Source organism: Centruroides sculpturatus, unplaced genomic scaffold (genome assembly GCF_000671375.1).
Source record: "Centruroides sculpturatus isolate CEXI.00-Female unplaced genomic scaffold, Cexi_2.0 scaffold1570, whole genome shotgun sequence".
Lineage (NCBI taxonomy): Eukaryota > Metazoa > Arthropoda > Arachnida > Scorpiones > Buthidae > Centruroides > Centruroides sculpturatus.
Window position 1 is genome coordinate 67,586 of NW_019385955.1, and position 22,673 is coordinate 90,258.

Below are 22,673 nucleotides of genomic sequence, written 5' to 3' on the forward strand. Positions count from 1 at the left end.
GGGCAACTTTAATAAAAATAATTAAAATAATTACAACTTTACAAAAAGAGAGAAGTTGCCGATCTTGCCCCTATACCCGGGGCAACTTCGTCAATTTCTCTCTTCTTGTAAAGTTGTAATTATTTTAATTATTTTTATTTCCAAACTGATTTTAGCCAGTTCTATAGTAAGGTAACATTCCAATAGACAATATGCAAAGCTTTTTTTTCAGCTTATAGCAGTATTTATTACACAAAATTTAAGTAAAGCTTAACATGCCGATCTTGCCCCGATCTCCCCTAATATATAATAGAAAACTTTCGGTGTGAATGACAGATGGTATCGGTTATCGGTTATAACAAGTGAGGCATCAGCTACAGCGACTATATCGCCCCGTGGAAGTGAAAATTCAGTGGATAGTATTAGTAATTGGCTAGTACGCGCGGGAATAATGCCTTCCGGAAGGTCTTTAAGGACATGAAATTAAGTCTATTAATTCTAATGGAGACGAAAACGTTGCTATAACAGTGGCGGGAGAAACTATTTAAATAAAAATTGTCCGGAAAAAATTAAAAATTAAAATATTTCAAATGTAATCAGTTTATCCGTATTTCATCACAATGTTACAGACGTGGATAAAATGTTATTTTTCATCAAGTGTCAACCTGACATGGTATCAAGTGGGCTACTTGATGCCATCTGTTATGATATTTTTATTAAAAATCTTTTTATAAAATTAATTATCATAAAATATTTCTCATCTATAGGAGAAAAATATTCATTACTCAAATTTTATTACTCAATAAAATAAGTATTCAAGAAATTATTCTATTATGTATTGATATTACTATTGTCTAGTGTTTTAAAATGGATTTTTATTGAATTGTATGTTAAAAATTAGACAATTTTTTTGATAAATTTATTTTTATTTTAAAGACTGAAGAAGGAAGTGAGGTAAGTGATTTTATTACAGTTCTTGACTTTTCCATTTAGAATTTAAAATCCTTCTTAAATCTTAGTGTTTACATTATTGTAATATTTACTTTATTTAACTGTTAAACTATTTCATTTGTAGATTTAGTATGTGTCTCTTTAATCCGAATTAGTAAAAACGGTAGCCTTTCTCTCAGCTATTAGGTTAAGTACTCCTTTATTGCAAATTACAAATGCATTTCGGGCCTATATGAGCTCTTTTCTAATTGTATGACACTCACAATGATATTTTATAAAATCCGAAAAAACACATGAATATGTAGTGAATGACACTATTACACAGGTACAATTAAAAACCTTTAAACAGTAAATATACATTATTAACTTATACTGTATATTATTACAGTAACAATAACGTGGTATCTTCTTACTTATAACTATACCTGTAAGGTATTTAAAACCGTATCGTATACCTTAAGACGTTATTAGAATCCCTGCAATTAAATTAAAACGACAGGTTTACAAAAAACATAGAGCAATGATTTAACCATTTTTTAAAAAGGATCATACATACATCATGTTTCCATTACAGTTTATCATATTTGTTAACGTTATTGTTGCAACACATGATTTTTCTGACTTATGTTAGGTGTGAGAAGCCAAGGACGTAGAACTAAGTCCACGCCGCTTACGGGCACACGATCGTGAAATCAGCTCACTAACTTCTTTTAGGAGGGCTGTTAAATGTTTAAAAGGATCTGGACTGTGAAGTCTAGATCTACGTCAGGATTCCTTGACACCAGTTAATCAGTTATTTTAAACGCGGATTAACACGCGTTATCTTAAACTCGGGATTCGAAGGAACTAAGGAAACTTGAATGAAATTGAATGTCTAATAGAGACCAAACCATTTTATAAAACAAATCAAAATATTTAATAAATCAGATAATAAAAATATACAACGATGAATCTAACCTATATCTAAATCTAACTTAAACTATCTTATTTCTAACCTAACGCGTGAGAAAGTTTACATCGATCTATTCAGATATCGATCGATATATTACCTTCACCGTATTTTTCGTAACTGTTTCTGTATGAGGATCTTCTTCCTTCTTTAAGTATTTCTCTTCTTCTAATTTATTTGAGAAGTTATTTTGTATCTACTTTCCTTTCAACAATCTTGTTGTATGCTGTACATTTAGTTTAACGTCTTTTGTATGTCAGACTTACTTCGTATGGCAAACTTCCTTCGACGGACTGCGTATGTTGGACTTCTTGCGTGGAAACCTTTTTCTAACGGACTGCCTCTTAAATTAATTAACGTATATCAGATTCTTACGTATGGCAAACCTTGTTTCGATAGACTGCGTCGAATGGCGGGAAAACGGCCCTTTTATTCGGTCTTCCGTAACGTGTGCAAAAACTCGACTCATCCTGAGTTAGCCTGGGAAAGAAAATCAACTTTCTTTCAAAAATCTGATGTTTCCTCTGTTTTTTAGATCAAATCTTGTGAAAGTTTAAAATATTATTTTCTGTAATTTTAATTCTTTTCTCTACTCTGTATTTTGATTAAGATGATCCTTCCTTGACCGTTCAGATCTCACATTAGGTATCTCTCTTTTAAAAAAACCTCTGCCATATTTTTTTACAACTACTATAATAACAATAACAGTGGGTAAAAATTACTCTTACACACCTGAAACCATAAAAAATAACACCTACATGATGGATATAAAAAATATATATACCAGAACTTCTGATAATAACGATTGTAAAACAGAATTAAAGAAGTTAGATAAAAAATATATATTGAATAATTACCCCATGTATAAATTAAAAAGTGGCATAAACAGTATTATAAAAATAGATTTAATACTATATATAAAATAAATAAAACTTATAAATCCTTTCCTTATATTAATGATACACATAATAATTGTAGTAAAATTTTAAAAGAAGATAATATAATTTTGGCCCCATCTTTAACTAATAAAATCTGACACAACATCCATTTTGAAAATATAAAACATATAAATAACGTAGACAAATTTAAAAAATCTGGAGTAGTATATAAAATAAGTTGTGATTGTCTAACCCCCAAAAAAATTATATAGGTGAAACAGGTAGGCAATTATAATTGAGAATTAAAGAACATGAAGCCGCTATAAAATTAAAATACAACAATTCCCTTGGTTTGATGACACAAATAATAGTAATTGCAGGATTGACAGAAATAACATAAAAATATTACATTATGAAAAAGAAATATATAAACGCAAATTGAAAAAACATATTGAAATAATAAAAAATAGTAAAAATAATTTAGTGAATTTATCGAATGGCATACAAATTGATGAACAATAGTATAATGTAATAGAGGGCATGACTTAAAAAATAAAGTGTATTAAGAGTGTTGTATGAAGGTGAGAATTGTAAGACTGTGGATAAATGTAAAAAAATAAAGAAAAAGGCCATTAGGTATATATTTATTGTTTTTTAAAAATTAGCTAAATTATTTAATGGTAACTTGTAAAATCTGTTATTGCGATTACAGTGGTTGTAAAAAATATGACAGAGGTTTTTTTAAAAAGAGAGATACCTAACATAAATCAGAAAAATCATGTGTTACAACAATAACGTTAACAAATATGATAAACCGTAATGGAAACATGATGTATGTATGAGCCTTTTTAAAAAATGATTAAATCATTGTTCTATGTTTTTTGTAAACCTGTCGTTTTAATTTAATTGCATGGATTCTGATAACGTCTTAAGGTACACGATACGGTTTTAAATACCTTACAGGTATAGTTATAAGTAAGAAGACACCACGTTATTGTTATTGTAATAATATATAAGTATATTTACTGTTTTAAGGTTTTTAATTGTACCTGTGTAATAGTGTCATTCAATACATATTCATGTGTTTTTTCGGATTTTATAAAATATCATTGTGAGTGTCATATTCATCAGCTACCACACCAGATATTAAGAAAAACTATTTAATTTGTTATATTAATTAATTACACTGTATACATTATTAAATTATAATATCGATATAAAAATTTAATTGTACTTTTACAATAAGAAAAAATTCATACATAATTATCAGTGTATAAGGGGAAGTAAGGTTGGTTACAGTATATTTTTGCTAACGAACGCCGAGCTAACGCGCGTTAGCTCGGCGTTAAACGTGCGTTTAACGCGCGTTGAAAAACGCCTAGTGTGTACAGGCTCTAAGAGGTTTCAAAACAGTTTTGCAAAAAACGTCGGAGAGTCAAATATGACGTGATTCCAATACTTTTCCGTGTTATATAGGCTACATAACAGTCCGGAAAGCAACGGCTAGAATATTGCTATTCTTTATCAATGTGTCAACATAGGCTATTTTAGGGATAAACAAAATTTGATATTGGTAGCTTGGGTGTAATGGGCATTGAGGCTTTTAAAATTTGGTGGTTAAATGTCAGGGAAATAGAGAGTTAGAGGAAGGTCATATGTCGTATCACGAGTGGGTTTGAACTTAAATGAAGATTTTATTCGTTATTAGCATTTACAATTTTTTTTTAGAAAATTCGTCCTTCCCCTCAAAATTAAGCTTTTTGCTATTTTATAACAATTAATATAAAATTTCATAGCAAACTTACAACTTTATTCATAAAAGTCATTTTTTAAAAATAAAATCTCATGACAGCCAGGAGAGTTGCACAACTCGATGCTGGATTTTTTAAAACCACGATAGACTTAAATTTGAAATACATTTTCGCAAATACGAGAGGAAACAGTAAACTTTAAAATATTTTTGAAATTTCTAAAACTGGACAGAAAATTAAATGGAGCAAGTTTGTACGTTTTACGAAAACTAATAAAAGTCTGTCGAGGTGACGATCACAAGCCAGTCTAGTACTTACTCGAATAAAATAATGGTCTTCGTTGATATGTGAAAGAACCAAAGATTGTTTAAATCAAAATTTGTCATACAATTTAATGTAAATACTTGTGAGGTTCGCGCTTTTCGATACTTTTCATCGAGTGTAAGAGAGATTAAACTCAAGAATTCGTGACACCAAGTAGACGAGCGTTTTTGTGGAAACAATGACACAGGATCGTATGCGAGATTAGGGGTAAGAGGATAGAGTAGGAAATGAAGCGATTAAGTTAAAAGGAGTCACTCAACACACTTTATTACTCTTAAACATTTATTAGACTGCACGAAAATTCGTACAGTACGTTACATATCTAAGTATTTCATCGGGTTTGCGTTTCCACGCATTATCATCGCAGAGAAAGAGAGTTTACAAATTTTGGTACCTTTGAATTTGAACTAGAGTTCTAGTGTTGCGAGCACAGAAAATCAGTCTTCGACGTCGACCAACGTTTCTCATTGAGGCAAAACTTCGGGATGTTGGAGATAAGTAGCACATAATTAAAAGGGTGACGAAAAATGCAAATGTCACGCATACACACACACACAGAATCTAACAAAAGGCATACGAACGGAACTGCAGATGGATACTAGAATACAGGCACAGATCTTAAAAGCTTGAAGAACGGGTGGCGACTGACTATAGTAAGCTGTCCCTCGTCGTATTCAAAGGTGCAAATTCCTCAGAGGTGACTAAGAGTCGAAGGAAATGTGCCATAGAGGTATAGGGTGTCATGATCGACTCTAAGAAAGCGTCAGTCGACACTCGTTTTCGTGGACGGCAATGACACAGTCTCGCGTACGAGACTGTGTCATTGACATCTACAAAAACGCTCAACCTACTTGGTGTCACGAATTTCTGAGTTTAACCTCTCTTACACTTGGTGACAAATATTGAAAGGTTGCAAACCTCATATACTCAATGTTATTTATTAAAGGGTCCTTAATGATTAGTAAGGATGCACCGATTAATTGGTAAGTAATCGGTAATCGGCCGTATTGGCCACTTAGCCGATTAATCGGTATCGGCCATTCCCCCCGATTAATCGGTTTCGATAATCGGCCAATTCTACATTTTGGTATTTTTGTTAGAATGTTACGTACAATGCTAGTAATAAAAACTAATAAATTTCTGTTATATATTTATTATTTATTACACGACAATCTGAATATTAAAAAAATTTTACTAATCAAATTATTCCTTTCATCGATACATATTATAAGTATAATATAACGTATAATATAAAGTTTAAACTTTACATAAGAAAAAGTATTGAATAGGTTAAGAAGAAAAATTAAATTTTTATTTGTTTCATAAGTTTAAAGTTTAAACATATAAAACAAATAAAAATTTAATATTTAAACTGTAAAACCCTTAAATTGTAATGCAAAAACATGAGAATTTCATCATTTTCAGGGCATAACCTATTTTTTGCCGGCTCATAAATGTTACCTCCAGTGCTGAAAATTTTTTCACTTTCAATGGAAGATGCTGAGGCACTTAAATATTTCATAGCTATTTTGCTCAAATTAGGGATAAATGTAAATATGTTTCTAATTCTTGATTGAAACGTTTGTTCGTCTCTTTTGTTTTTTTTTCTTTTTAAAAACATGCTATTCTTCATTCTTTCGTTTACCAGATGCTAATTCATGAAATAAATCAGAAAAACTTAGAAATTCACCTCCATCTTGATCACCTCCAGAAGTAGAAGCTTCAGAATTTAATTCTTATTGAGATTTTCTCTAGCATATTCTCTTTTTGAAATTTCATTTCGAATCTAATAAAAATGATAAGCATAAAGACTTGTTTTCTATATATGCTGAAAATCTTTTTTTATTGGATTTTCTAATTCTTCTGTTGTGGTATTAATGCCACTAAAGGAACTATTGCTCTTTGCTTTTGATAAGAATAATTTCATAGTCTCTATTGTGGGAATTATTGAAGATGAAGTGGCTTCTCGTTTGCTGGCTTTCCACAGTAATTTCTTTGAATGGTTTTACAAGTAGAACAATTTTTTCAACGAGAGACCACTGATATGGGCTCAACGTAGGAATTTTATTATCTATAGTATATGTGACAAGGGCCTTTTGCTGTTCTAACATGTAGTATGTAGAATTCCAGCGAGTAGAAACATCTTGAATTAATTTGTTTCTGCAAACCTAACTTTTCTTGCAAATCTTCTAATTTGATTACAACTACAGCAGAATGATTAAAATGTGTGACAATATTTCTATTAACTGTGATTATAGTTTTCACATCTTGTTTAGAAATATGCATTAGAAAAAGCTGCAGCGTATGATAATGCTTCTAAGTTGCAATTCCTAATTCCAGCTACCAGATTTGCTGCAGAATCTCTTAGTACTAAGAATATCTTATCACTTGCCAACTTATACTATTCAAGAACAATTTTTAACTGTTCACTGATTCGTGTAGCTGTGTGGGAACCTTCAAAAAAACAATTTGCAAAACAGATCTTTCCTGCCGAAAATCATCCTTCAACAGTAAGCGGTTACACTTAAAAAAGGAGAATTGTTTGTAGTTGCTGTCCAAATATCAGCGGTTAAAGAAATATATTTTGTTTCTGTTAAACACAGAAACACTTCAGCTTTTTAAACAATGTCGAAGTTTCCATGCGTCAACAATTAAGTGTTGAGATTTATTTTAGAAACAAAGGAAGAGATTGTTGATTTTGCGAGGATATTCGATCGTCTCTTGTTTACCTGACCCAAGGGAGATGGAAATACCAAGTGGAGAAAAATGGATTTTTTCCACATTATAATTAACTGTATAATTAACTCCAGGATCTCACACTATTAATGCAATAAATTATTAACACTAATCGGCCGATTAATCGGTATCGGCCGATAATGCATGGCCGATTAATCGGTAATCGGTAATCGACCATTTTGCTTATCGGTGCATCCTTAATGATTAGCATATTTCATTTCTTTGTTAGGTACTCTTGTCTATTGTGTTAACTTCCAAACAGTCCAGTTAATTAGTACGTTCTGTTTAAACCTGGTTTAAAGCTTTAAACTTTAAATTTGGCCAGTTTATCACGTACTGGGTGAAAACTTGGCCATATCTTATTTCTTATATACTGAGAAAGTAAGCGTTCTAGTTCAAATTTATCGTAGCAGAATGAAAATGGGTGATTTACTATAGAAATGAGCAAGCAGAATGCACGAACGCATTCTACATGCACATTTAATATATTAATATAAATTCCCACTGTCATTTGTCCGTCTGTTATTCCTTAATCTCCAGAACGGTGTAAGATAGGTGAAATACGAGACCAGATATGGAAACAACAGGGGCAGGTGGCCACGATTAACTAACTATACGAGAACTTACGATACAAACCGGAAAGCACGTTATTTCAATTCAAAAATATAGGATCCCCTGAAAGGTATAGGATGGAAGACCGGCACCACTCTATTATTAAAGGAGAGTTATTAAAGTATTATTAAAGTATGATGTACAAGAACAAGCCATTACTAATTTGAGGTGGAGAGCATGTATTTTAAATTCAATAAATTAAAATACATATGATTAAATATGAATAAAAATACATATGAATATGATTAAAAATTGCAGCCCGTCATTGTGACGATGTCAAAATAAATAATTACTTATATTTATAATAATATTTTTTCAGGAAAGCGGACGTGATGCAGTGACTGAGGTAGGTTTAAGATTTCGTTTTATTTCATATAAATGATATTAATAATTTTGATAGTAAATCTTATAACCCTTATTTATTATTCAGTACATCAGTCAGGGGTTCTCAACTTTTTAAAGATGTTTAATCATACTAACAATTTTTGATGACAGTAAAAAGTCATTGTCGCACTAATGATGTCCTTGTAATATAAATGAAATAAAGCATTAATAAAATATAAATTTTCGTCTAAAGTACGCATCTTCTAATATCAGGACTTATTATACTGTGTGAGACTAGCCGAAGATACTAACAAAGAGTACCACTTACACGACTCAGAATCGCGAGATTCGATCTCTAAACTTTTTCTAGGAGGGCTGTTGATATTAAATAGGATATAGACGGCGAAGTCTCTATCCAACATCAGGATAATGACACCAGTAAATCAAACTTATGGTACGCGGATTAACATGCGTATTGATTCATGGAGGAGATGAGGACTTGTGTTTGATTCAGATATCTAAGAGACATTTNGGGCTGTTGATATTAAATAGGATATAGACGGCGAAGTCTCTATCCAACATCAGGATAATGACACCAGTAAATCAAACTTATGGTACGCGGATTAACATGCGTATTGATTCATGGAGGAGATGAGGACTTGTGTTTGATTCAGATATCGAAGAAACATTTCTTTAACATATAAAACAAAAATTTAATGAACAAAATAAACTAAATAATACAAAATTAAATATGCAAATAAAGCGATTTCAAGAACTTCGAATAAAGCTGTTTCGAGAGAGAGAGCTCACAATTTCTATCATAAATCATACTACCTCTAAATTATCTTCTTCTGTTCTTTAGATGAATATGACTATTCTTTGTTCTTGGTTCATCAATGGCACATATTTAAATAATTTCTTCCCTATTTACTAACTTAAACTCATTTTATAGAAACTTCTAGATTCGACTTTTGGTGTTGGCCTTTAGGAGATGATATGGAATACGTCTTCCTTCTCTTGAATTTTGTGGCGTACTCCCGNCAGTTAATCGCTTTTATATTACGCGGAATAACACGCGTATTGTTTCGAGAAAAAGATCATGAAATGTGTTTGATTCAGTTATCGAAAAGACATTTCTTCAACACATAAACACAAAAATTTAATGAACAAAATAAACAAAATAATACAAAATTAAATATGCAAATAAAGCGATTTCAAGAACTTCGAATAAAGCTGTTTCGAGAGAGAGAGCTCACAATTTCTATCATAAATTATACTACCTCTAAATTATCTTCTTCTGTTCTTTAGATGAATATGACTATTCTTTGTTCTTGGTTCATCAATGGCACATATTTAATTAATTTATTCCCTATTTATTAACTTAAACTCATTTTATAGAAACTTCTAGATTCGACTTTGGGCGTTGACCTTCAGGAAATGATATGGAATACGTCCGTGTTCTATGAGATCTTCTGGCGTACTCCCCGAATCATGCAAAATTTTTTCTTTTTCTCATGAATTTTCTCCAATCAGCATTTCGTATTTTTCACGTGAACAGAGGAAAAGGGGATTTATCGAGGGGTTGACAATTCCCAGGGTGACTAAGATTTTTAGTAGACAAGGGAAAACAAAAGGATGTTTCAACTTCCGTTGAAGGAAGTGACCTTTTCCAGTTTCCTTTGTTTTAGAAAATATAATTTTCCCACCAAATCAACGAATATTTTTCGTCAAAAATTTAACTATTTAATTAAATTGATAATTAACCACAGGGGCGATTTGCCTCTCACATACTGGCTTTACAGATAATGCTACAGAGTTTCACAGAAAACCATTTTTTATTTTACAGATAATTTTAATATACCTGTATATACAGGTATATTAAATAAAATAAAAAATGGTTTTCTGTGAAACTCTGTAGCATTATCTGTAAAGCCAGTATAAGTCCTGATATTAGAAGATACGTACTTGTAGACGAAAATTTATATTTTAGTAAGAAAAAGACATTGAGGCATTTTAATTATACGACATTAATAATTTATAGCTTTGTTAATTATATAAGCTATATATATTTACACATAATATTATAAAGTAAACAAAATATTAATATTTTTGATAAACTTTTAAAATTTGGAGTGCCATGGCACATCGGTTGAGAACCGCTGTTTGGTTATTCAAATATTAAATAAAAATTTCCTTATAGAATTATTCATAGTATATGGTTTTTTCAGTTGAGTCAGAGTAATCCAAATTCTGGCATAAGTTTAAGATTTCGTCTATTTTAATGATAAATTATGTAGAGTGATCAAACAAATAACTTATCTCTATTATTAACTTTGTAAAGTTATTTTATTGCAGAAATAAAAACGGGATTCATTGCATTACATTTATCAACAAAATTTACGATCATATTGCAATAATTCACTGTTCCGGAATTTATCGCTGGCATTTTTAATTAGACATTATCCAATGAGCTTGCTCATTCCTTTCACTCCTGTTCCAATTGCAACTTTTACTTCTTCATATCGCTTTTCGCTGAAGGAAATTCATTCACTAATATTACGATACCACAAGTCGTTAGGAACAATGTGCACGCCAGATTTGCATTCCCTAAGCTAAGGGAATTAAATGGCTTAGATATGGACCAGTCTGAATAAGCTTGCACGACAGCCGTTTCCTTACCGAGATCTTCAACGGATGCTTCCAAATTTTTATTCATACTAACAAATAGAAAAAAAGAACTACATTATAGAACAGTGGCATACAAACAAATATCAAAACACAGGGAGATTGTCAGTATCGGCGTTGCGGAATCTACGAGATTTCATAGATATAGTTGTCTAAGGACAGAATAAGGGGATGAATAGTGGTACTAGGCCTTATGCGGCCTAGTAGCCTTGCAGATATGAAGTGAAGGTGTATGAAAACAGAGATAGAGTGAAAGCAAAGGGTCAGTTGATAAGAATGTTGTTGAAACTTGGTAAGATCTTACTACTTCAAGAGTTTAACTGTTCCAGCAACTTCTGGTTGCCAGTTACAGTAAGATGATTCTAAGCTTTCATCATCCGAAAATGTGCTAACGAGATTCAAAATGACCGATTAGCCACTGAAAGTGGTCAAGCGTACGCTAATGAACAATAATATCTAAAATAATATTTTAAACTATTTAATATAACAAAAGTAATATTTATGAAAATGGTATATTCTCGAGATTTATCAATTAATTCGAGTTATTATCTTAATAATTTCTTTTTACTTAACAATACTTTACGTACAGTATTTTAAATGACAAATTATATATACAAATGTAATAGTTTCCACCAATTATTAAGAAATCTTACATTATTTAAATGTGCTCACATCACCATAATATATTCAATCAGATTCAACACCCTGAGACCCTCAACACACAGTAGTTTCTTCTGGTGTGGTCACTATGGTAATGTAATAGCTTTAAAATATATCTACAAACAGACAATGAAAAAATAGACAACTTTTTTTACAAGTAACACTAAAAATGCAAATAAAGGACGTTAGAAAATAAATTACGTAAACTGACAATGCATTAAAAACAACAAAACAAAAAATTAATGAAATGAGGTTAGAAAATATTGAGTAAAATTAAAACACACACAAATATGAACAGCATAATGCACATGCACGCTGATACTCTCAAACAAAAACTTGTAGGCTAGACACAAATTATACAAATCTGTACACTACGAAAACATCAAAATACTTTCAGCAAACAAAAGCTTGTATACAGGCATATAAAATATAATAATCATGTCCCTACTAAAAAAACATACACGACATTCAAAATCAGTACAAAACACATGGTATAGATAATACAATTTCTCGTACAAAAAATTTACATCTCTGCACTAAGAAATAATCAAATGTTTTACACATACAACCAATAATTCACAAAACATGCAGTGACAACACTGAAGATCCCATATACCACAAACAGGGCTGCGGAGTCGATAAAAAAAAAACACTCGACTCCCGACTTCGGCAAAATTAAATACCAAGTCATTTTATGGGGGCAGAGGCGTTCATAGGGGGTATCCTACTCTGAACTCTAAAAGGAGCTCTGGGCATTTATCCAAATACTTTTATACGTAGGCTGTTTTTCAAGCTCCGATGGTCCATAAAAAAAAGACAGGTGTAAATAACAAAATGAATTTATTACCAAAAGTTAGGTACAAACATGGTTACTTTTCGACATAATCATCGTGAAGATTGAGGAATTTGTTATATCTGTTCCCTTGTCATAGAATGTTTTCGTCAATGACTCGAGATGGACCCTAACGTTGTTTTGAAGATCGTTATTAGTCTCAAACCTCTGCCCTCCTAGCCACGTTTTCAGTTCAGGGAAGAGGTGGAAGTCTTCACACATTAAAGGTGTGTGAGGACTTCCACACAGATTGGAACTTTTTAAACACCCAGCGTATAGCCCCGATTTAGCGCCGAGCGACTTCCACCTCTTTTTTGAACTGAAAACGTGGATAAGAGGGCAGAGGTTCAAGACTAATAATTTTCAAAACAACGTTAAGGCCCATCTCAAGTCACTGGCAGCAACATTCTATGAAGAGGGGATTGCAAAGCTCGTCTATAGATATGACAAATGCTTCAATCTTAAAGTGATTATGTCGAAAAGTAACCATGTTTGTACCTAACTTTTGGTAATAAATTCATTTTGTCTTTATAGTTGTCTTTGTTTTATGGACCATCGGAGCTTGAAAAAAAAATTAGTCCACGTATAATTTAAAAACTTAATGATTTTATCTGGAAAATGTTTCGTCTAATCTAATGTTATGTGATTTGTTTTGATATATATGTTGTAATGTCTGAGGTATAGCATTTTTCTCCATTGTGTTTTCTAAAAATATAATGTGTTGATACTTTTTGTATAGATTTAGTGTATGCAGTAACAATAAGTATGAAATGCTATGAATTGTTTTTGGTATCCTATGTAGTTTACATGAGTATTTTTGTTGTGTTATGAGAATATTGTGCTGTGTTATGAGAATATTGTGCTGTTCTATATGTTAGTATATTTTGCATTTTGACGCAAGATGTGAATATTTTATAGTATGGAAAGCGTGTGATTTGTTTATATTATATGGGGTCTTTATTGTCGTCGCTTTGCACATTTTGTGAATTATTGGTTGTGTGAGGCTCCGGAAGTAGGTCGAAATTCGCGCAAGATAATGTTTTAATTTCGTATAAAAAAAAATGTTTTTTTATTATTATAATAATATATATTGTAAAAAGAAACCGTCTAACGCAAGGTGAATATATCATGTCCATATAAAGTCATATCTGTAGAAATTTCTGAGAAAAAACGAATTTCTCAGAAAGAAACAATAGATGAATTTGAGTACTTAGATCGAGCGTCTTCGATAGGAATCAAATTGTCAATCGGAGTTGACTCACCCCGCGATCTGGGCTCCGATCCCGTTACAATTTGTAACGAGGAGGGAGACCAATTAGAGAACGGGGGCAGATCGACATCGACCTATCGGAATGTTCGATCTGGGACTCAGAAAAACTTATAAAAATCGCGCAAAAATAGGATGTGACGTTCTTGGTTACTAAGTTCGGTGTGCTCCGCTTCTGGATTTTTCCTGCGGTTCGTCGTCCCGAAAGAAGTTTTCGCCATCCTGTCCCAGCAACTTTCGCCAAGGATAATCTACTGTGAGAATCACCCCTTCAAGTTGTGCTGTGCACCCCGGAGCCTACGTTTTCCTCATCATCTTCGCCAAAAGAAGAGAAGATCGTAAGATTGAACTTTGAACTGATTCACTCTGTGGATAGGCCTTACGCCGAAGAAAACAGTAGTTGTAAGAGAAATTTTTATATTTAATAAATAGTTTGCGATGGAAGACCTGTCTCAGTAAGTTTTTCCACTCCCACACGACAGTGCTGACCGCTCGACTGTCGCGACACTTTTTCCCCAATCGGCAAACCTCGCAGTTGTATGTGTAAAATTTTTGGCTATTTCTTAGTAATGTGAATAAAATTATAATAGATATAAAATTATAATATTAATTAATTAAACAACATAAAATACGAATAAAACATCTAACTACACAGCAAAACAACATAATATACAATATATAATCTCACGTTATGTACAGTACTTTACATAGAGAACGAACTGTATGTATCCTCATTCACGAACACAACCAAATCCTCTTTGAATTTACATACGTTAATTACACAAACATTCACATGAAGTTTGGCCTCGACGAATGCGAAACACTTCACATTAAAAAAAATGCTTCTTTTCGTAAATAAACATCTGCAGTAAATAACAATGAGATTAGTCTACTGCAGTGAGCATAACAGTACAATAAAAGAAGTTACTGTAAAACTCGAAAATAAAATGTTTGAAGTTTCATTTCTTAGAATTTAATAAATTGTTTTACTTTATTATTCTATTAATGTTGTACAAATATGAATAAAATAAGTAAACTAATAAGTATGAAATTATTATCCTAACCAGAACACTTTTGGTGACCTGGTTTTACCTAAATCATCTTAATGTTTAATAAATAAGCATATTTAGAATATAGTTAACATAAATTTAAAATGTTTTAATGTTTAGAGTAGTAATAAATTAATTTTTTTTATTAGTAATAGTGCTATAGATTGCATAAGTTTTCTCTCATATTGCACATAAAAAAATTAATATATTATTCTTTTAGATGGCGCATGAAACTTCTGTACCAGCTGACGTAGGTTTAAGAATTTGTTTATCTTCATAATAAATTATATTAATAGTTCTGATAGTAAATATTATATATACTGTATATCACTTATTTGTTGTTCATTTTATTTGTCAGTGGATGTCAACTTTTATTTTTTCAGACTTTATTTGTTATTTATAGGTAACGTTTAACAAATTAAACTTATACAATTTGTACATTTATGGTCTTCAAGCAGTCATTTTAGGATCATATCTTTTAAATTTTTTATATTTTCAAGATGAGAACAATTAGACTTAAAAAGTAGATATCTAATAACTTATGCAGAATATAGAGTTTGGTTTCTAGGAAATGAGACTTCTTTTATATCTTGAGTATTTGAATTAATGTCATAGAATGTTTTGTTTTACAACGTTACGTTAATATTTATATGAAATACTACATCAAATAAATAAATGTTTTAAATAAATAAATAAATAAAAATAAATAAATAAACATTAAAATATAGGTCTATTCTGTTAATTTAGTTTAATTAATTAACATACAATCTGTTTTGCTATTGCAATTTGAATGGAACAGTAAAACACAACAATAATAACACTGGTTTTCATATTATAATGTAATAGTGTTATAAATTTTAATCAGTATATAATACAATTTCCGAATTTAAATGTATTCGTAAAACATATCAGGAATACATAAATGAAATAATTTTTAAATATTATTTCCTGTATTATTAATTTAATTAGATAAAATTAATTTATTTGCTCTTTAGCATGGTATATATGCATCATAAAATGTATAAAAATACAGTTTATAATGTTTGGTTTTTAGTATTCTTCGCATGAAGTTTCAATATTCATTTTGAATTTTTTATTTTTTTTAAACATTACAGTGTGATTCATTTTGAAATTTTTTAAACGTTTAATTATTTAGATGTAATTAAATTAAATTAAATTGTAATTAATTTAATTAATGTAATTAAATTAAATTAAAATCCATTAGTAAAAAATCCAAAAATACGTTAAAATAAATAAAAATATTGTAATTTTAACTTATTCAGAAATTTTTTATTTCAAGCATACATTGGTATTCGGTAGTTGACAACAATGCTAAGTCACCAGTGGAGCCTAGTTATTTATGCTTAGTATTAATCACGAAGAACGCGTTTATATTTTGCAATTCTATCACTTCTCAATTACTTTACTTAAATACGTTTTAGTGCTTTCTTTACATTTAAGACACTCGTGATTACCCATCATAAAGCAAAGAAAATCAAACGTGTGGCAGTATTTTTTTAAGAAAAACTAAAGAACAAACTGAATGTCTAAAGTGTCACACAGTTTTGAAATCGGCTGGTGGTTCAACACCTAGTTTGAAAGCGCACGTGAGTAAAATTCATAGTATAGATGCAAAAATAAAGCCAGTAACTCTAACAAGAATGAAACTACTTTAGAACAATATTTAACTAGAAAATCTGTTGATGATGAAATTGCAAAAATGACATGCATAGATAGTTTTAGCTTCAGACAAATTGCTTTGAGTGAATTTATTCAAAGAAACGAGAAGGGTGGAAAGAATAAAAAATGGGACGAGAGGGGAGGAGGAATAAAATATTTCATGAGAAATGCGGACGTAATTTATGGGCATCATCATATGAATAATTTTGAAATGCAGTAACTCATGAATACACATAATTTAGTGATCTTTAAAATGGACAAGTTTGGTATACTTTCTTTAAAATGGACAAGTTTGTCTTACAGAAACACCACGATGAGCTTGAATATCAGATGTGGTGGATCAGGCATTTGAACTTCATCGTGTTGTAGCATACTCCGCTCATAACAGATATTATCAATTCGTTGGGTATCGTTATCTGTGTTAGCTAAAGATATTCGCCTTTGTGGTTTTCGTGGCACTACTGGTTGTCTCTGTAGATGCCGAGGAAAATCAAACTGTGTAGGAACCGATGTTTCACGCAAATACGTGTATCGTTTTTGTGTGTAGAAAGTTAGGTTCAAAGTGCCGACTGCAAAGAACACTACTATTGTTTGGTTTTCATTTGTCACGTCGTGACGCTGTCAACCACCGACCAAAGTATTGCTTGTTTTTAGGAAACCTGTCGACAAAATNAATAGTAACCGAAATCCATTAAATTAAAATCTAAATAATCTTAATGTAATTAAATTAAATTAAAATCTATTATTTATAGTAAAAAATCCAAAACTACGTTAAAATAAATAAAAATATTGTAATTTTAACTTATTCAGAAATTTTTTATTTCAAGCATACATTGGTATTCGGTAGTTGACAACAATGCTAAGTCACCAGTGGAGCCTAGTTATTTATGCTTAGTATTAATCACGAAGAACGCGTTTATATTTTGCAATTCTATCACTTCTCAATTACTTTACTTAAATACGTTTTAGTGCTTTCTTTACATTTAAGACACTCGTGATTACCCATCATAAAGCAAAGAAAATCAAACGTGTGGCAGTATTTTTTTAAGAAAAACTAAAGAACAAACTGAATGTCTAAAGTGTCACACAGTTTTGAAATCGGCTGGTGGTTCAACACCTAGTTTGAAAGCGCACGTGAGTAAAATTCATAGTATAGATGCAAAAATAAAGCCAGTAACTCTAACAAGAATGAAACTACTTTAGAACAATATTTAACTAGAAAATCTGTTGATGATGAAATTGCAAAAATGACATGCATAGATAGTTTTAGCTTCAGACAAATTGCTTTGAGTGAATTTATTCAAAGAAACGAGAAGGGTGGAAAGAATAAAAAATGGGACGAGAGGGGAGGAGGAATAAAATATTTCATGAGAAATGCGGACGTAATTTATGGGCATCATCATATGAATAATTTTGAAATGCAGTAACTCATGAATACACATAATTTAGTGATCTTTAAAATGGACAAGTTTGGTATACTTTCTTTAAAATGGACAAGTTTGTCTTACAGAAACACCACGATGAGCTTGAATATCAGATGTGGTGGATCAGGCATTTGAACTTCATCGTGTTGTAGCATACTCCGCTCATAACAGATATTATCAATTCGTTGGGTATCGTTATCTGTGTTAGCTAAAGATATTCGCCTTTGTGGTTTTCGTGGCACTACTGGTTGTCTCTGTAGATGCCGAGGAAAATCAAACTGTGTAGGAACCGATGTTTCACGCAAATACGTGTATCGTTTTTGTGTGTAGAAAGTTAGGTTCAAAGTGCCGACTGCAAAGAACACTACTATTGTTTGGTTTTCATTTGTCACGTCGTGACGCTGTCAACCACCGACCAAAGTATTGCTTGTTTTTAGGAAACCTGTCGACAAAATATCCATCGTGTAATCGCTGTACGTACAAAAAAGGATACCATATCATCGGTTGGCGAACTAAATGTATTAATTCCAATATTTGCTCAAATTTGAATTACAGCATTAGTGGATAACGAAACGCGTTTCCCACTTGTGTTTTGTAAACTCTCGTAGGTACCGAGATAAACGTAGTTTAATACATAAATAAAAATATGGTAATAACGGACTTCTGAAGGAAATGTAATGTTTCTCTCGAGGAATTTCTCAGAAGGAGTTACGAGATTTCGATCGCGCCAACCGACGATATATTATAGTATCAGAGCAACTAGGCCTATATTTAACTTACAGTTAAAACGTGATATCGGATCATTTTTTATACCGTGTCTGCAATTAACTTCACAAAAACTCGGTGGCATTTCTGTTATATGCTCCTGTGACAACTCCATACACTCTAGTCTAAATAAATAGCAATTACGCCAGAAATAGCTACCGCAAGTCAACACACATCAATCTGCCCACAACATATGCACTTCTTGCCTTAGACCAGCGTTTCTCAAAGTGGGCAATAACGCCCCCTTGGGGGCGATAAGTAGATCTAGGGGGCGCTGAAGGCAGGGTATTGAACGGTGACCAAAGGCAAAATTGAGATCACTGAAAGGAAACATTGCGTTTAATGGTTTCCAGATGTTGAGAACAATGTACGGTAAAGGCACAAAGTGTTAGATTCATAGAAAAGTTTTCCTAAGAATATTTCCAATCCTTTCTCACACAAGAGAAAATGGGTTAGGGGGCGTTGTGTATAACTTTATGGAACAAAGAGGGCAGTGGATCGAAACAGTTTGGGAATTAGTGCCTTAGACTGTCATACGGCTTCTGCTTTCTTTGTCTTCAGACGGCAGTGCTAGTTTTTATGTTAACTTTTATCCGATTCAGCGTCTAGTAGTTATATCTCATTGCTCCATTCCATCCATGTAAACTACAAGTGTACAGCCCGTCCCGTTGGTTGTCTGGCAACCGTTGTGGATGCAATCACTGAATTAGAAAGAAAGCGTCTTCAAAAAGAAAAAGCAATGGCAACTGTTTTCCTCAGTCAGAGATAAGTTAGATAGATTTGCCTAAAAATTTGAGAAAAGTTTTGCTAAAAATGCAGACTTATAAAAGTCCTGGAACGCAATGACGTCAAGACCAAGCATAGTATACAGTAGTATAAAAATGAATAACTTCTGTAAAATATACCTTGCAATTTAAATAAAACTTTTTACTCAAGATAGATGATTTTAATAACCTGATTTTTAGCACCACTTCTTTGCATTATTTTTTCTGTTTTTAGCACTGTGCACACCACTTTTTAACTTGTTAACACTCTAACATCTTATTCTTATTAGGACAGTGTATCGTATAAATTATCTCTTATATAGTACGTAAAAAATGTAGTGCATTATTTTTTTCAGGTGCAGCAGCAGCCACCCTTTCAACAGACTGGGGTAAGTTTAAGATTTTATTTACTTTCACGATAAATGATATTGATAGTTTCGATGACACAGTAATAAGCCATTGTGGCATTAATGATGTCTTTATATGTGTAAACGAAACGTAACATTAATAATTTACAGCTTTGTTAAATATATATTGATTTACAAATAATATTAAAAAGTAAACGAAAAGTTAGCATATTTAAATGAATTTTTAAAATTTTGTGGCATCATAAGAGAAGTGTGTTGAACGTCTACATTAATTTTCCATGGCACATCAACTGAGAACCAATGTTCGGTTATTCAAAAGTAAATAAACAGTTTCTTATAGGGATTATTACTCATAACATACGGCTTATTATTAATCTTTAATTTATATACATAATTGAAGATGTTTGTTTGTTCTCTATATATTCCTAGGCTGTTCGACCAATTACTATTAAACTCGGCAGTTAGGTTCAAATACTTCTAACTTAGATAATGCCGTGCATGTTACCCCACAATATCGATTATATTTCTATAAATCAATTAATTTTTATCTATGTTCGATTTTCTGAGTTACACCATCTGTTGGCAAAATATTTAACAAAATAAACTAAATATAATTTTTACAAAAAGGATATAATTTAAAATATATATATATATTATATTCATTTAATTATTGCGACGACGATACAGCGCATAATAGATGCGCTATATCACTACTGAGATAGCATGTTGCCTGCGTGGAATCAAAATGTTTAAACTTGTGAAAAGCCTATAAGTATTTAATTTTTCATATCTATCAACTTGGGTTTTTTATTTCTGAAAGGTTCTTTCTTAATTCTAATAAGTGCCCTTCAATAGCCCATCGGATATACCACCGAACACTGGTAGTAAGTTAGTCGTGGGTTCGGGCATGGCAATTGACCAGCCACTTGCAGTTTTCCGGGTTTTCTTCACGTTAGTATCACCTAAATAGGGTCCAGCTTTCCTTAAGTCTTCTTGGGATGCAATCCTCTCGGCAGATCCCTTGTGACATTGTCACAATGCTGCACTGCAATTTTTCTTCATAATGTTTTTAATTCTTTTAGTAGTGCCTTTGCCACTACTAAAAAGTACGTCATACTTTTTCTTTTAGCAACAGAGTTGTGCTGGTATTCATCTAACTGTTCTCAGGGAAAAATTTTGAAGAACGTGACCACCAATTTAAATCGAAATTCCGTATATTTGGCCTGGGCCTCCTACCTAAAAGTTTTCCATATCTGGTCTCGACTTTCGTCTATCTAACTCCTTTCTCAAGATTAAGGAAGGTTAGACAGACAGGGGAAGACAGTGGAAATTTATAGGTCTACAGTTTTTTCAAACTGCAACTGAATAATTTTTCTATAAACGCGATATTTCCCGGTAACTGCTTCCCACATATTTGACCCAGCAGTTGCAAAAATATCAACACTTTATTAATACATTAAGGCAATTATTCTCCCATTTTACAAGATTTTTTTTTATTTAAACATGTCTTATATCAATTCGTTTGGACATTAAAGTTAGCAACTTCGATGACATGCGAGGTCATCACAATCGATCCAACACGGATCACTTTTCAAATATTAATAGTAGACCAGCATTAAGTAGTAGTCGTTGACCATTCTCTTTTCCGAGAGGAAGTCAACGACTACTTTTGGTCGAATTAGCTTCAACCTCCATCTGCAACAGCCTTTCTTCCTATCGGACCCACCGGTATGGTGGCATTCGAATAGGAAAATTACAGAATACGAAATTACTGGACAGCACAAAATATGATTTAAGTGATTTTTGAGGGTGCCGAGTTTAAGTGTTTGGTCCGTTTTTCGCGGAATTTGATTCGTTGGCAGATTACCATTTGATATTCGGCTGTGAATAAAACTGTTTGTGCTAACATTAGAAAACATTAAATAAAATACGATATCTTAAATTTCGTATTTTATTTAATGTTTTCTAATTTTTAATTGGTTTAATTGTTCTTTAATTTTTAATTGTTTCGATTTTAACTGGTGTCTACTTGACCAATGAAATTGTGTTTATAGTATTGCGATAAATATTACAATTGTAGCCTGCAAGAACGAAACTCTTTATATGATTTTCCTTTTAATATTTGCTATATCATAGTATTTGATTTATATTACTACAGAGATTTTTCACTTGGTGTGATAAACCCTTTCATAAGATAACTGTTGTAGTTGTGAAGAGCTATCCGTGGGTAGAGTTGCCATCTTTTCAAAATCGCTGACCAGGAAGGCAGGTGAGGTTTGTTCGAACAGAAGTTCCTGACGCATGCGCAATGTCATTTTGCAATGCGAAGAATAATTTGCAGTGCATGCCGGTTCTAAATCAGTTACAGTTAGCTACTAGGGAGACTTGGATAGGAGTAACGCAAGTGACCTAGCTCTATTGGATATTGAAGGTGTATATGATTACGAATGAATCGTACAAGCAAAAAAAAAGCAGCACTGCGCCTAATGCCAACGACTACCACACTAGTAATTCGGTACATGGGGGAAGAAATATATGCGACGGTTTGCATATAATTTTGTACATATTCATTTCAACTTGCACAACCCGGAGAAATATTAATTAACCCCGGAGCCCGGAGATAACTCACTCAATCCCGGAGTCTCCGGGTCAAACCCGGACAGGTGGCAACCCTA

General features: G+C 32.0%; 1 long non-coding RNA gene across 1 annotated transcript in view; it reads left to right on the forward strand.

Moving 5' to 3' along the window:
* The window catches only part of LOC111612792, an 83,476-nt gene that overhangs the window by 10,627 nt on the left and 50,176 nt on the right, over window positions 1–22,673 (forward strand). Inside the window, exons 2-5 of the long non-coding RNA XR_002754675.1 lie at window positions 916–933; window positions 8,500–8,526; window positions 15,218–15,247; window positions 19,987–20,019. This is a non-coding gene — a long non-coding RNA (uncharacterized LOC111612792). The remainder of the gene's footprint in view (window positions 1–915; window positions 934–8,499; window positions 8,527–15,217; window positions 15,248–19,986; window positions 20,020–22,673) is intronic.